An 11,108-nucleotide genomic window follows, 5' to 3' on the forward strand; every position below is an offset into this window, starting at 1 on the left:
GTTTGTCTCTTGTGCTCAAATCAGTGGAAATAAACTTTCACCCAGGAATGATTCAACTTTCTTTTGAGACTTGACGTCACTGAATGGTCAGGTCAGACTTTGCCATGTCCAGTGAAAGCTTCCCAAAATTATCATTGTTGTTCCACACCTGAGTCATTGCTAGCATTTCATAGGATACCCTTGGATATGGACTTACTTGTGCAATATGCCTCGGCCATGTGCGTAGTTAAACCACTTCAGTGTGTAGAGGATGGTTGTGAAGACAAAGTCAGTCATCGAACCATTTCAGAAATGTGGTACCCTGCCATTTTCTACAAGCTGATATCGAAAATATGCACTGTCTTTTCCAATTCAAATGTTGCAAATGCATACAGTCCAATGAAAATCAAGGACTTCCAAGAATAGACCTTTGATGGTCTATTGCAAACAGGAATTCATCCCTGCTACTTATCAATGGCAAATGGAGAGAAAATGGGAATTAGAGTCAAACCATGCAACTATGATATCCCCTCTCCCTGGGTAGAGATCAGCCACACCCTGCATTCAGCATGGCCTCCAGTATCACAACAGACCCTCTCTGACATTTCGCTCTCCTCTCTTGTTTATGCATCTTTATTTTCCTGTCTCTCGGTCTTGCCTTCTCACCCTCTTTCTGGTTGCTCTCTTTCATAGCTTCTCTCTGACCTGAACCGTATCGTTGTCAGAGCCCCTGGCGCTGAGCAGACAGACATCCCACCCTTTCTGCTGCGACAGAAAAAAATGAAAGAAAGGAAGGATTGTGTGTCAGTGTCATCCCTTTCTCCTCCTCCTGGGAAAATGAAAATTCCTTTAGTTTGAATTGAAACACTGATAAAACTTCATCGGGTACAAATGGTTCCTGGAAGAAATAACACAGGTGAAGACTTTAGATGGGTCTCTTTCTAATCAAGACTTTTGTGTGTATCTATGTGTGTGTGTGTGTGTGTGTGTGTGTGAGAACAAGCTTGTGTCACTGTCAAAACTGCCTTAGCCCTTGTTATCGAGACTGAGTCTGAAAGGGGAAACCCCAGACAGTGAACTCTGACCCAGCACCCCACTCTGGGTGGTGGTTGGTGAAGGGTGAGAAATGCTGAGAAGGGCTAAGTACTTTGGGTTGGGAGGGTGGGAAGTAGTTTGAATGCACCGATATCATTTCAGGCATTTTGATGCTGGGACAGTTTTGGAGGATCTGCATGCATGTTTGACCTTATTTCAGGCCTAGACCTAAATGCAGGTGACCTAAGTGTAACTGAAATGTTGGTCAAGTTTCTAAACCTTAGGCTACTGATTTTAGGTTTAAGGTGAAGGACTGAAAGTTACTGAACCTTTATATGGTATTTTAACTTTCTGGTCATTTAGTTTCACTCATTTTTGTCATTTATATAACATTTATATCAGCGGGATACAACTGTTCAATAATGACAAATTTGTTGTGCATTTGTCATTATTATAGTGCATGTGTGTGTGTGTGTTATGTGTTATAATAACTGGGATGAGTCATAATTCAGCTCTATGTGTGGTCTTCAGTTTACAACTCTATAAATTCCAGTAAATGCCTGCAAAGTTTTGTTCTGACGCTGCCACACTGTGCATAACTATTGAGATGTATTCTGCACAATACTGCACCATCTTGTTTACTGATTCCAAACATTATATCATGTAGTTAATTTCTGATGTGCAGCTTTAGAGCACCTCCAAGCACTTAACAACAGGCTAATCTTTAGCCACGCTCAATATGTCTCACAATGATATCTGAAGCAAGCGGTTGGACAGGTTTTTCCCTGGCACAAAGATGCTGTTCAGGAGACATACAGGCCTGCTGAAACAGACGCACACGCTCGTGTTGAAGCACACATCCCCATTTATCTCAATCATTCCAAGAATAATTACTTCTCTGAACTTGAGCGTCATGGTTCTGTGTTTATTAAGATATTAAGTCATCCAGGTGATGGGATGACAAGTCAAATGCGACTTACAGCAAAGGGTCAGTGCACCCAAACTACAAAAATACATATTTTCTCTAAGCAGATACACTGAACATTTTTATTTAAAGAGGTCATATTATACTCATATGCTCAACAGGTTTACATGGTTTCCTTTAAAAAACACCATATTTTTGTCATACTGCACATTGCTACAGCTCCTCTTTTCACCTTGTGTGCTGAAGGCTTCATTTTAGCTATGGAGCAATACATCTTGCCTCTACATGATCTTTACTGGGAGTTGCACATGCGCAATTTCTAGTTAAGGACTACTAGCCAATCAGAAGCAGAGAAGGGCGAGTCTTGAGAAGCCAGTAAACACAGTTTCAGTTCAGCTGTACATGTTCCCCTTACCAACTTAGCAACATGGACTGGAACAAGAGCTTTAGAGTAGTGAGTTATTAATTCGTAACAAAAGTATCTTTCATCCGTAAAGTTATAACTGAGTACTGTCTCTACATCACAGTAACGACTTTATGTCCATCGACTGCCTGGAGGGTAGCTAGTGTTTGGAAGGGAGAGGAGAGGTGTGTGCTGCAGCTCAGTGTTTTTGAGGTCGTGTCAGAGTAGCCACTTGGCGAGCACATTTTGCTTTCATCCCTGTGACATCACAAACGGCTGGACTACAAATGAGCTGTTTTCAGGCAGTTCAGAGCAGTGTTTTCTGTGGGAGATGGGAACACCCTTTGGGGTGGACACTTTGCAAACCTATTACATGCACAAAAAAGATAAATAACTCAATAAAGGAGAGGGAAAAAGCCAAAAAGCTTGGCATGACCTCTTTAAAAATTTAAACAGTCTTCCCTGGATACTTCTTAGACCGCTAGTTCCTGTGGACAGTGTGTTTTGTGAAAATTCCTTGCTATGAGCACCACAATGACATTTCATCCAAAATATAAAAAAAATGTATTTCAAAACCTGGGCAAATAAAACCAAATTTCAAAAATTTAAAGTAGAAATTATTTACAAGGATACATGTTCACTGGTTTCCAGCATGGTCACATAAGATACTGTTTAATTTCTATAGGCACTAAATGATTACGTACATGGCACGTTTGTAAAGGATATGATTTGAGCGAAATGTTCTTGCAGAATGAATGTCCAAGCACACGTGAGATTACTATTATGAAACTCCCTCATTACTTTAATACATCTGACCTTTAACATGACTCCATCCCTGTTTTCTCAATATTTAATTAACATTATAAGATCCCCTGCATTATGTCATTTTTTTTACATCTACAAGCACTGGTCAGGCTCTCCTCAGTAAATGATGACACATCTCTCTAATGTTTTCCATAGCATTCATTCTTTCTCTACCTTAATGGCCAGTGAAAACCTACACTAAAGAAGTCATTGATTGAGGCTTTCTGGCCCAGTTATCCATATGTCATGAGGAAGGTGGATGAATGGCTTAATTTCACCTGCACCTTTGTTGACTCTGTCTGCCTATGGTTGTGTGCGTGTATGTGTGTCTTCCTGCGAGGCGACTGAATGGCTGTTCAGTCGCACATTGTTGAGTTAGAGGGCTCATCCTCCTACACCCTCATCATGGCCTTGCACTGACGCATCCCAGAGGCCTCTTCACTCATTGACTCTTCTGTCCCCTTCCTCCCACGGCCCCGCTAGGCAGAATCCCGCTATTGTCTCATCATGCGGTGTACAGAGGCTAGCAAACAGCCCAGCTCACACTCATATGCACTATGCACTGCACGGTACTATGTACAGATGGATTTGGGACAGCAGCAAAGCATACCTGAACCTATAGCATAAAACATACTGTACATCATTTGCTCACATAATTTCAAGATGTCTTTTTTTACAAGCTGAATAGTTTTCCAGTTGTTCCCACTGTTTACCCTCTAACCATCTCCTCTCAGTGGATACCGAGAACTTCATTAAACCCAAAGCCCCTGTGTATGTTTATTCGTGCCTGTGTCTGTTACTGTGATTCTGTGTGCTGGGTAAGTAAGCGTATTAACCTTTGGCCTCTCTCACCATTGTTTCTGTGACAAGCCCGACTGCTACTGAAACCCGTTCCCAGAGATTTTGGCAAAATGTTGAATCTACCAACATCTTGTGTTTATTTCGCATTTGGGTCTACGCCAAAGTGAAGAGGATGAGAGCACGTCTTAAGATTACATGCTGTTGTGCATCCCACAGTTGGACTCTCCTTTTATGGACTCCCCATTATATCATATGACCACAACATTTGCAAATGTTTAAGTTGAAAATGTTTGTATTTTTAATGTGAATTATGAACTCTACCATGTTGTCAACATTTTAATACATACGTCTCATTTTTTTAGCCTCAACGTTCTTTTTACTTTGGATAAATATATAAAACAAGAAAACTTCATGACTTTAGTGTAAAAAAAACGAAAGTTGAAATCATTTGTCAGAATTATAGTCATGCTGTGACTATAGATTTATGGTTACTAGTGTCCGAATAACCCAACTCCATATCAAAGTTGTTTGGAGGCTCGCTGTTTCTCGCACACAGAGGGCATTGTGTCCTGTAATGGAGCCCTGTCCTCGGGGTCTGTTGCTTCACAGCTCACAACTCATAGACATGTAGGCTTAGATCTCTGCCCCAAAACACATTGTTGTGGTTATTCTTCCAAAGTGCTGATAAAAACAATCACAGTCAGGAGCCAGTAATGATTTTCAAAAAGTCACGTAAATCTTGGCGCAAACCCAGAATGCATGGAAGTGCACACAGTCTATCTCCCATGTGGAGTAAAAAAAATAAAAATTGAACGAGCTATGAGCAGGAAATCACTTGGCTCGCGTCCTCACTCACATATCAAAGTCAATTTTGTTGTCAACTTTCCAGCATGTATTCGTGCCCAAGATAGTGCTTGGACATTAAACCTTCCTCATAATTTTTGACAATATCCAATTTCCATCAGTTCTTCCCACAACTCTTTTTTTCCATAAATAATTCCCCCCTTTTACATGAATTCCATATATATGAGGTCTCAAAAGCCACCACTTTTCTCCAAAATGTGAAACTTCTGTGACTCACATCTGAGCTCAGCACACGTCAGAACATATCTTCTGATGTCTATTCATCATGCTATATTGATAATTATTTCCTCTCAATTTGTCAAAGAATGTTTCCCATTCACTTTTATTCCATGTTTGTGGTCATTAACGCCTCATCACTTACGACTGCAAGAACAAGTAGGTATCTGTTCCATTATGCTGTTGCCAACAAACACTCAGTGTCATACAAAATACAAACATGTGACAACCATCAAAACTATTTTTAAAATTACACACTGCAGATTTCCTTATTCATGTCACAGTGCCTCTCCTCATATTTTCCACTCTGATCAGTGCAAGACAGATACCGACTGGCTAGTCAACATAGTGGAGCATTTAGCAAGATACCTTCAAGAAACTTCTTAAAATACTTATTTAAACTTGCTTTCAGATAGCTGGCTTGCCTCTTATATTTTACCTTTGCTGTGTTCTATTTCTTTTTAATTTATTTTTATACATCCATATATCATTTTTTTTTACCATTGCTGTTATTACTTTATTACGTTCTTGATGTGTTTGCTTGGATTTTTAATTGATTTCATGTAAAGCACTTTAAGCTGCAAATTTATGTACAGATACAAAACGTGCATGTGTATTATTATTATTAAAGAGCCAGTTATTGGCCTCAGGAGTTGGTGGAGACCAAAACCAGAGCTAAAAGGAGAGGGAATATTACTTACATTTGACAGGAAACAGACACCACTACTGTTAATGTTACTCCAATCTGACTGATGTCTAAATAGGTATGTATTTGCTAACATGTTCGCCGTATAATTTTTATTGTCAGTTGTTAGTGCCAGATTAATTTGAAGGTTAACACTCAAATATGAAGTCTGCACCAAAAAAAAAGTTAAATACAAATCTTTAAAGTAATAAGATAATTTATTTCTCACACAAATATGATCTCCTTTGCTCAAACAAATAAAATGACTTTAAAAATATATAAAACACTGTGAATGAGCCACATCAGGGTGTTTGGGAGATTCCTCTCACATCTTTTCCCTCTCTGTGAGACCGTCTCGGGTTACCTATGTAACCCTTGTTCCCCGAGAAGGGGAATGAGACACTGCGTCTGTGACAGGGCTGAAACATGAATGAAACTACTCCAATCCTATTGGTGTTGCTAGAACGGTAGCGTGTGATGGCGTAACTGGAGGCGTATATAAGCACGCCGGCACACCGGACACATTAGCCCTTTTGCTATGAAGCAAGGCACTCCAGGCGGGGTGAGGTGTGGCGGTCCGACACAGTGTCTCGTTCCCCTTCTCGGGGAACAAGGGTTACATACGTAACCCGAAACGTTCCCCTTCGAGGGAACTCGAACTGCGTCGGTGACGACACTATGGGAACGAGAATACCCACTATGCCACGCCGAAACCTCCGCCTGCCCCCAGTGTGCAAAAACCTGAGGCACGACTAAGAGGAGAGCGCACGGGTGCCGGGTGCAGAAGGAAGGTCCAGACTGTAAAACCGGATGAAAGTGTGAGGAGTGGCCCAGCCAGCTGCCTCACACAAATCGTGGAGCGAAGCCCCTACGAGGAGGGCCCTAGAGGCCGCCATGCCTCGAGTAGAATGCACTCTTATGGCCATAGGTGAAGGTAACCCGCGCACCTGATAGGCCAGGGAAATAGTCTGAACAATCCAGTTGCTGATCGTGTGTTTAGAAGCGGGGAGCCCAGCCTTGGGGGACCCGAAACACACCAGCAACTGGTCTGCTTTCCTCCACCGGGAGGACCGCAGAGTGTAAATACTCAGTGCTCTGACCGGGCAGAGCAGATGAAGTCTCCCGTCCTCCGCCGTTACATGAGGTGGGGGATGAAACGCCTGCAGCACCGTAGACCCTGCCAACCTGGATGGAACCTTAGGGACATAGCCCGGACAGGGGTGCAGGATGGCTCTGACCCTCCCTGGGGCAAACTCCAGGCATTGAGGAGAAACCGAAAGTGCCTGGAGATCCCCCACCCTCCTCAGAGAGGTGATAGCGAGGAGAAAGGCCATCTTAAGGGTCAGGTGCTTGGCCTCAGCCGACTCCAGGGGTTCGAAGGGGGCCTCAGCCAGCGCTTCGAGAACCACCGCCAGGTCCCAAGTGGGAACCCTGGAATGAGTCACGGGTCTCATCCTCCGGGCTCCATGGAGGAAGCGCACGACCAGTGGAAGCCTCCCCAGAGGCCCATCCCTGAGAGGGGTGTGGAACGCCACCACGGCAGCCACATACACCTTGAGTGTGGATGGGGAAAGGCCAGCAGAGAAACGGTCCTGGAGGAACTCCAGTACCATAGTCACCGGGCAGGTAACTGGGTCCACTGATCGTTCTCTACACCAGGTGGCAAACACACATTCCACTTCAGGCCGTACATCCTTCTCGTGGACGGGGCTCTGGAGCTGAGCAGCGTCTCGACTGTTCCTGCCGTCAGGCCCGCCTCCAGGAACTGGGCCCCCCTCAGGGGCCAGACCCACAGTCTCCATAGGGCGGGGCAAGGGTGAAAGACCTGGCCCTGCGCCTGAGACAGCAGGTCCTTCCTCAGAGGGACCTGCCATGGCGGGCCCTCCAGGAGCAAAATTAAGTCAGAGAACCACACTTGGGCTGGCCTCGGCCGCGTCTGTACCATGGCATCCAGCCCTAGCGGGGCTGGGGGCGAGATGAAGAACCACAGTGGACAGTGCGTCGTCTCTTGAGACGCAAACAAGTCCACGTCTATAGGGCCGAACCTTTCGCACAATAGCTCCACCACCTCGGGGTGGCCTCAGCCCCTGTCTCGACAGCAGGTCTGCTCCCTGATTCTGGGTCCCAGGGATATACATCGCTCTGAGGGACAGCAGTCTCTGCTGGGACCACAGGAGGATCTGATGTGCCAGCTTGCATAATGGGCGCGAGTGCAGACCCCCCTGGTGATTCAAATAGGCCACCACTGCCGTGTTGTCGGTCCTGACAAGGACGTGGCGACTGTGGAGAGCGGGCAGAAAACTCCTCAGAGCTTTGAAAACCGCCAACATTTCCAGGCAATTTATGTGCCAAGAGAAATGATGCGCCTTCCAGGAGCCTCTCGCAAAGCGGCCGCCCATGACCGTGCCCCACCCCGTGAGTGAGGCGTCTGTCGAAATAATTGCCCGGCGACATGACGCTCCCAACACGGGTCCTTGGGCCAGGAACCAAGGTTTCTTCCATTTCTTCTCCTTGCGTCCTGGCATGCTGGAATCTGTTGACGACGGCGTCCACCGCCTCGCCAAACAGGCCAGAGGTCGCGATCGGCGCGTCGAGGAGAAAGGTCTTCTCCTTCTCCTGGAGGCCTGACAGGTTGAGCCACAGGTGCCGTTCCGTGGCTACCAGCGCTGACATGGAGCGGCCAATGGCGCGGGCCGTCTCCTTCGTGACTCTGAGTGACAAGTCCATAGCTAGGCAGAGCTCAGCAATATCCTCCTCAGAGGGGCCTGCTCCTGAGTCCATGTCCTTCAGCAGGTCGGCCTAGTACGCCTGCAGAACCGCCATTGTGTGCAGGCTCGAACCAGCCCGGCCCGCCGCCATGTATGCTTTGCCCACCAAAGCAGATGTCACACAACATGGCTTGGTAGGCAGCGCCGGCTCCTTAAGGGATGATGCATGACCGGCGAGAGATAGCTGGCCAAAGCATCCTCATAGCCGAAGCCCTTGACCCCCACGACGTCACTGTAGACCCGGAGCGGGGGAGTAGTCAGACGTGCTGAGAAGGGCTTGCCCCAGGACTTGCACAACTCGTCGTGCAAGTCCGGACAAAAGGCAGAGCCCGGTGCGGAGGCGGCGCACGGCGCTGCAGGAAGCGCTCACCCAGCTTACTCATCGCATGTGTCTCTGGCACATCATGCGGCCAATCGAGCTGGAGCTTGCTCACTGCCCGTGTCAACACCTCCAGGAGCTCGTCATAGCTGAGTGCCGACTGATGACGTTACACCGCTTTTCTCTCCTGGAAGTCTTCCTCCTCCATAATGCTAAGCACATCCAGCTCCTCAGAACCGGACAGCTGCAGCCTCTCATGGCTCATACCTTGAGCGGGAGAAGCAGCGAAGCGGGCTCCCGAACAGGACAGAGAGTAGTCGGAGTCGGCAGACGAGACATGGGAAGCCTCGGCAGTCCTGATGCCGTCAGAGATGTTGCGCTGGGAGCCCCGTGACCGAAGCCGCTGCGCCACCTCAGCGACCGCCGGGCCCGATCCACGGGGACAGCGCATCCTGCCGTCTTGGGAGAAGAGAGCCGCATGGGACCTCAGCACCCTCAGGGGCAGGGCCTCGCAATGGCCACAAGCAGCCCCCTCGAGAGCTGCCTGGGCATGCAGCATCCCCAGACAGGAAACACACAGGACATGAGTGTCCCCAGCCGTGATATAGCGTGGGCATGGAAAAACACACCGCCTGAATTGTTCAGCAGCCATCTCTCTGTCTGCCATCTGACTTCCTTCCAGGTAAGAGCTTCTTCGGTTTTTGCTGTAGCTTTGGTCTTCAAACATGCCAGAGTGCCTGCTGAATAGAAAAAGGCTAATGTCTCCGGTGTGCCGGCGTGCTTATATACGCCTCCAGTTACGCCGTCACACGCTACCGTTCTAGTAACACCAATAGGATTGGAGTAGTTTCATTCATGTTTCAGCCCTGCCACGCCCAAAGGCATTCCCATAGTGTCGTCACCGACGCAGTTCGAGTTCCCTCGAAGGGCAACGGAGTAAAATAAGCAAAAAAAAAACCTCTTGTACAACCAAAATAATAATCAAACCACATAGTTGAATAAATGAATATCCAGAGGCCTTAATTAAGGCTTCAGTGGTGAGATCATTTTTAACATCCAGCAGTGAAAAACATAAAAACACTCCTCTTCCTTCATCGCATGAAACTTTTTAACCCAACACTGTTTTCCGCCTGTGGCTGGTCTGAATAAAGTACAGCTCGAAGGCACATTTATTTAAAAGTTGTCACTTGATGAATTCAGAAGTGTTACTTCCTTAATTCCTCAAATACTTTGCTTTGTTCTCTAGGTTTATCTCACTTTGGTTGCCTCTCACAAAAGTATTTTGTATTTTAAGATAGCTTGATTACAGGTGTTGTCTCTTAAATATTATATTACTATAATTGCCAGAAGAGAGATATAAAATTGTGATAAATTGAGGGTTATAAATGCTTCCTGGTAATCCGGGGGGGCACCAGTTAATTCAAAGAAGTGTGCTGGCATAGAAGTGTCATGAAAAATGACATGAACAAGAAACTGCCTGAATGTTTACGACTTAAGTGACAGCTCTGGTTAATCTGTAATGGTAACTTCAATTTATCAAGGGGACATAGCCTGTCATTAACATGTCATGGCATGCCTTAAATATGTGAAATCTTCTAATAACAGTGTATTTCCTTCATCTCAAGTTGTAAAGTTTCCTAAAGATATAATTATACTGTCAAATATTAAAAACCATGGGAACATTTTCAGCATTTGGTAGAAAAACATTTGACAGTTTCATTTGAATCCTTAATTTATGTTAAAATTGTATGACATAGTTATGACAGTATTGTGCAAACCTTATGTTTGTCAGTATGTTTTAGAATTGAATTTAAAATTTTATTGATCACTTTTAAAGCTCTTCATGGCCTCTTGCCTTGTAATATTTCTGACCTTTTAGTCCCATACACACCAGCACGTACCTCGTACGAGATCCTCGGGCAGAGGTCTGTTGTCTGTTCCAGAGTCTCGACTGAAAACTAAAGGGGACAGAGCTTTTGCTGTCAGGGCCCCAAGGCTCTGGAACAGCCTGCTTTACACTTGTTAAAGCACTTTGTAAGTTGTTTTTGAAAAGTGCTCGATAAAATAAAGATTATTATTATTATTATTATTATGCAAACCCATTCAGTTCAAGGTTAACAGCTTCTGTGTACCATTGATCTAATCACCATTTTGTCTTCATGCAGTTATAATATGACCACACCTATTACAGAGACTTGTTGGAAGCAACAAAAAGTTGGTAAGAGTCAGAAAGTGTTGGCAAAATTTGTAAAAGGTTTATCACATGGTGTAGCATATCCCTCCAAAAGATGGTCTGACACTTGAACTAA

The sequence above is a fragment of the Micropterus salmoides genome, unplaced genomic scaffold (genome assembly GCF_014851395.1).
Source record: "Micropterus salmoides isolate LMB-PRFRI ecotype aquatic unplaced genomic scaffold, ASM1485139v1 Ms_hic_scaffold_16, whole genome shotgun sequence".
Lineage (NCBI taxonomy): Eukaryota > Metazoa > Chordata > Actinopteri > Centrarchiformes > Centrarchidae > Micropterus > Micropterus salmoides.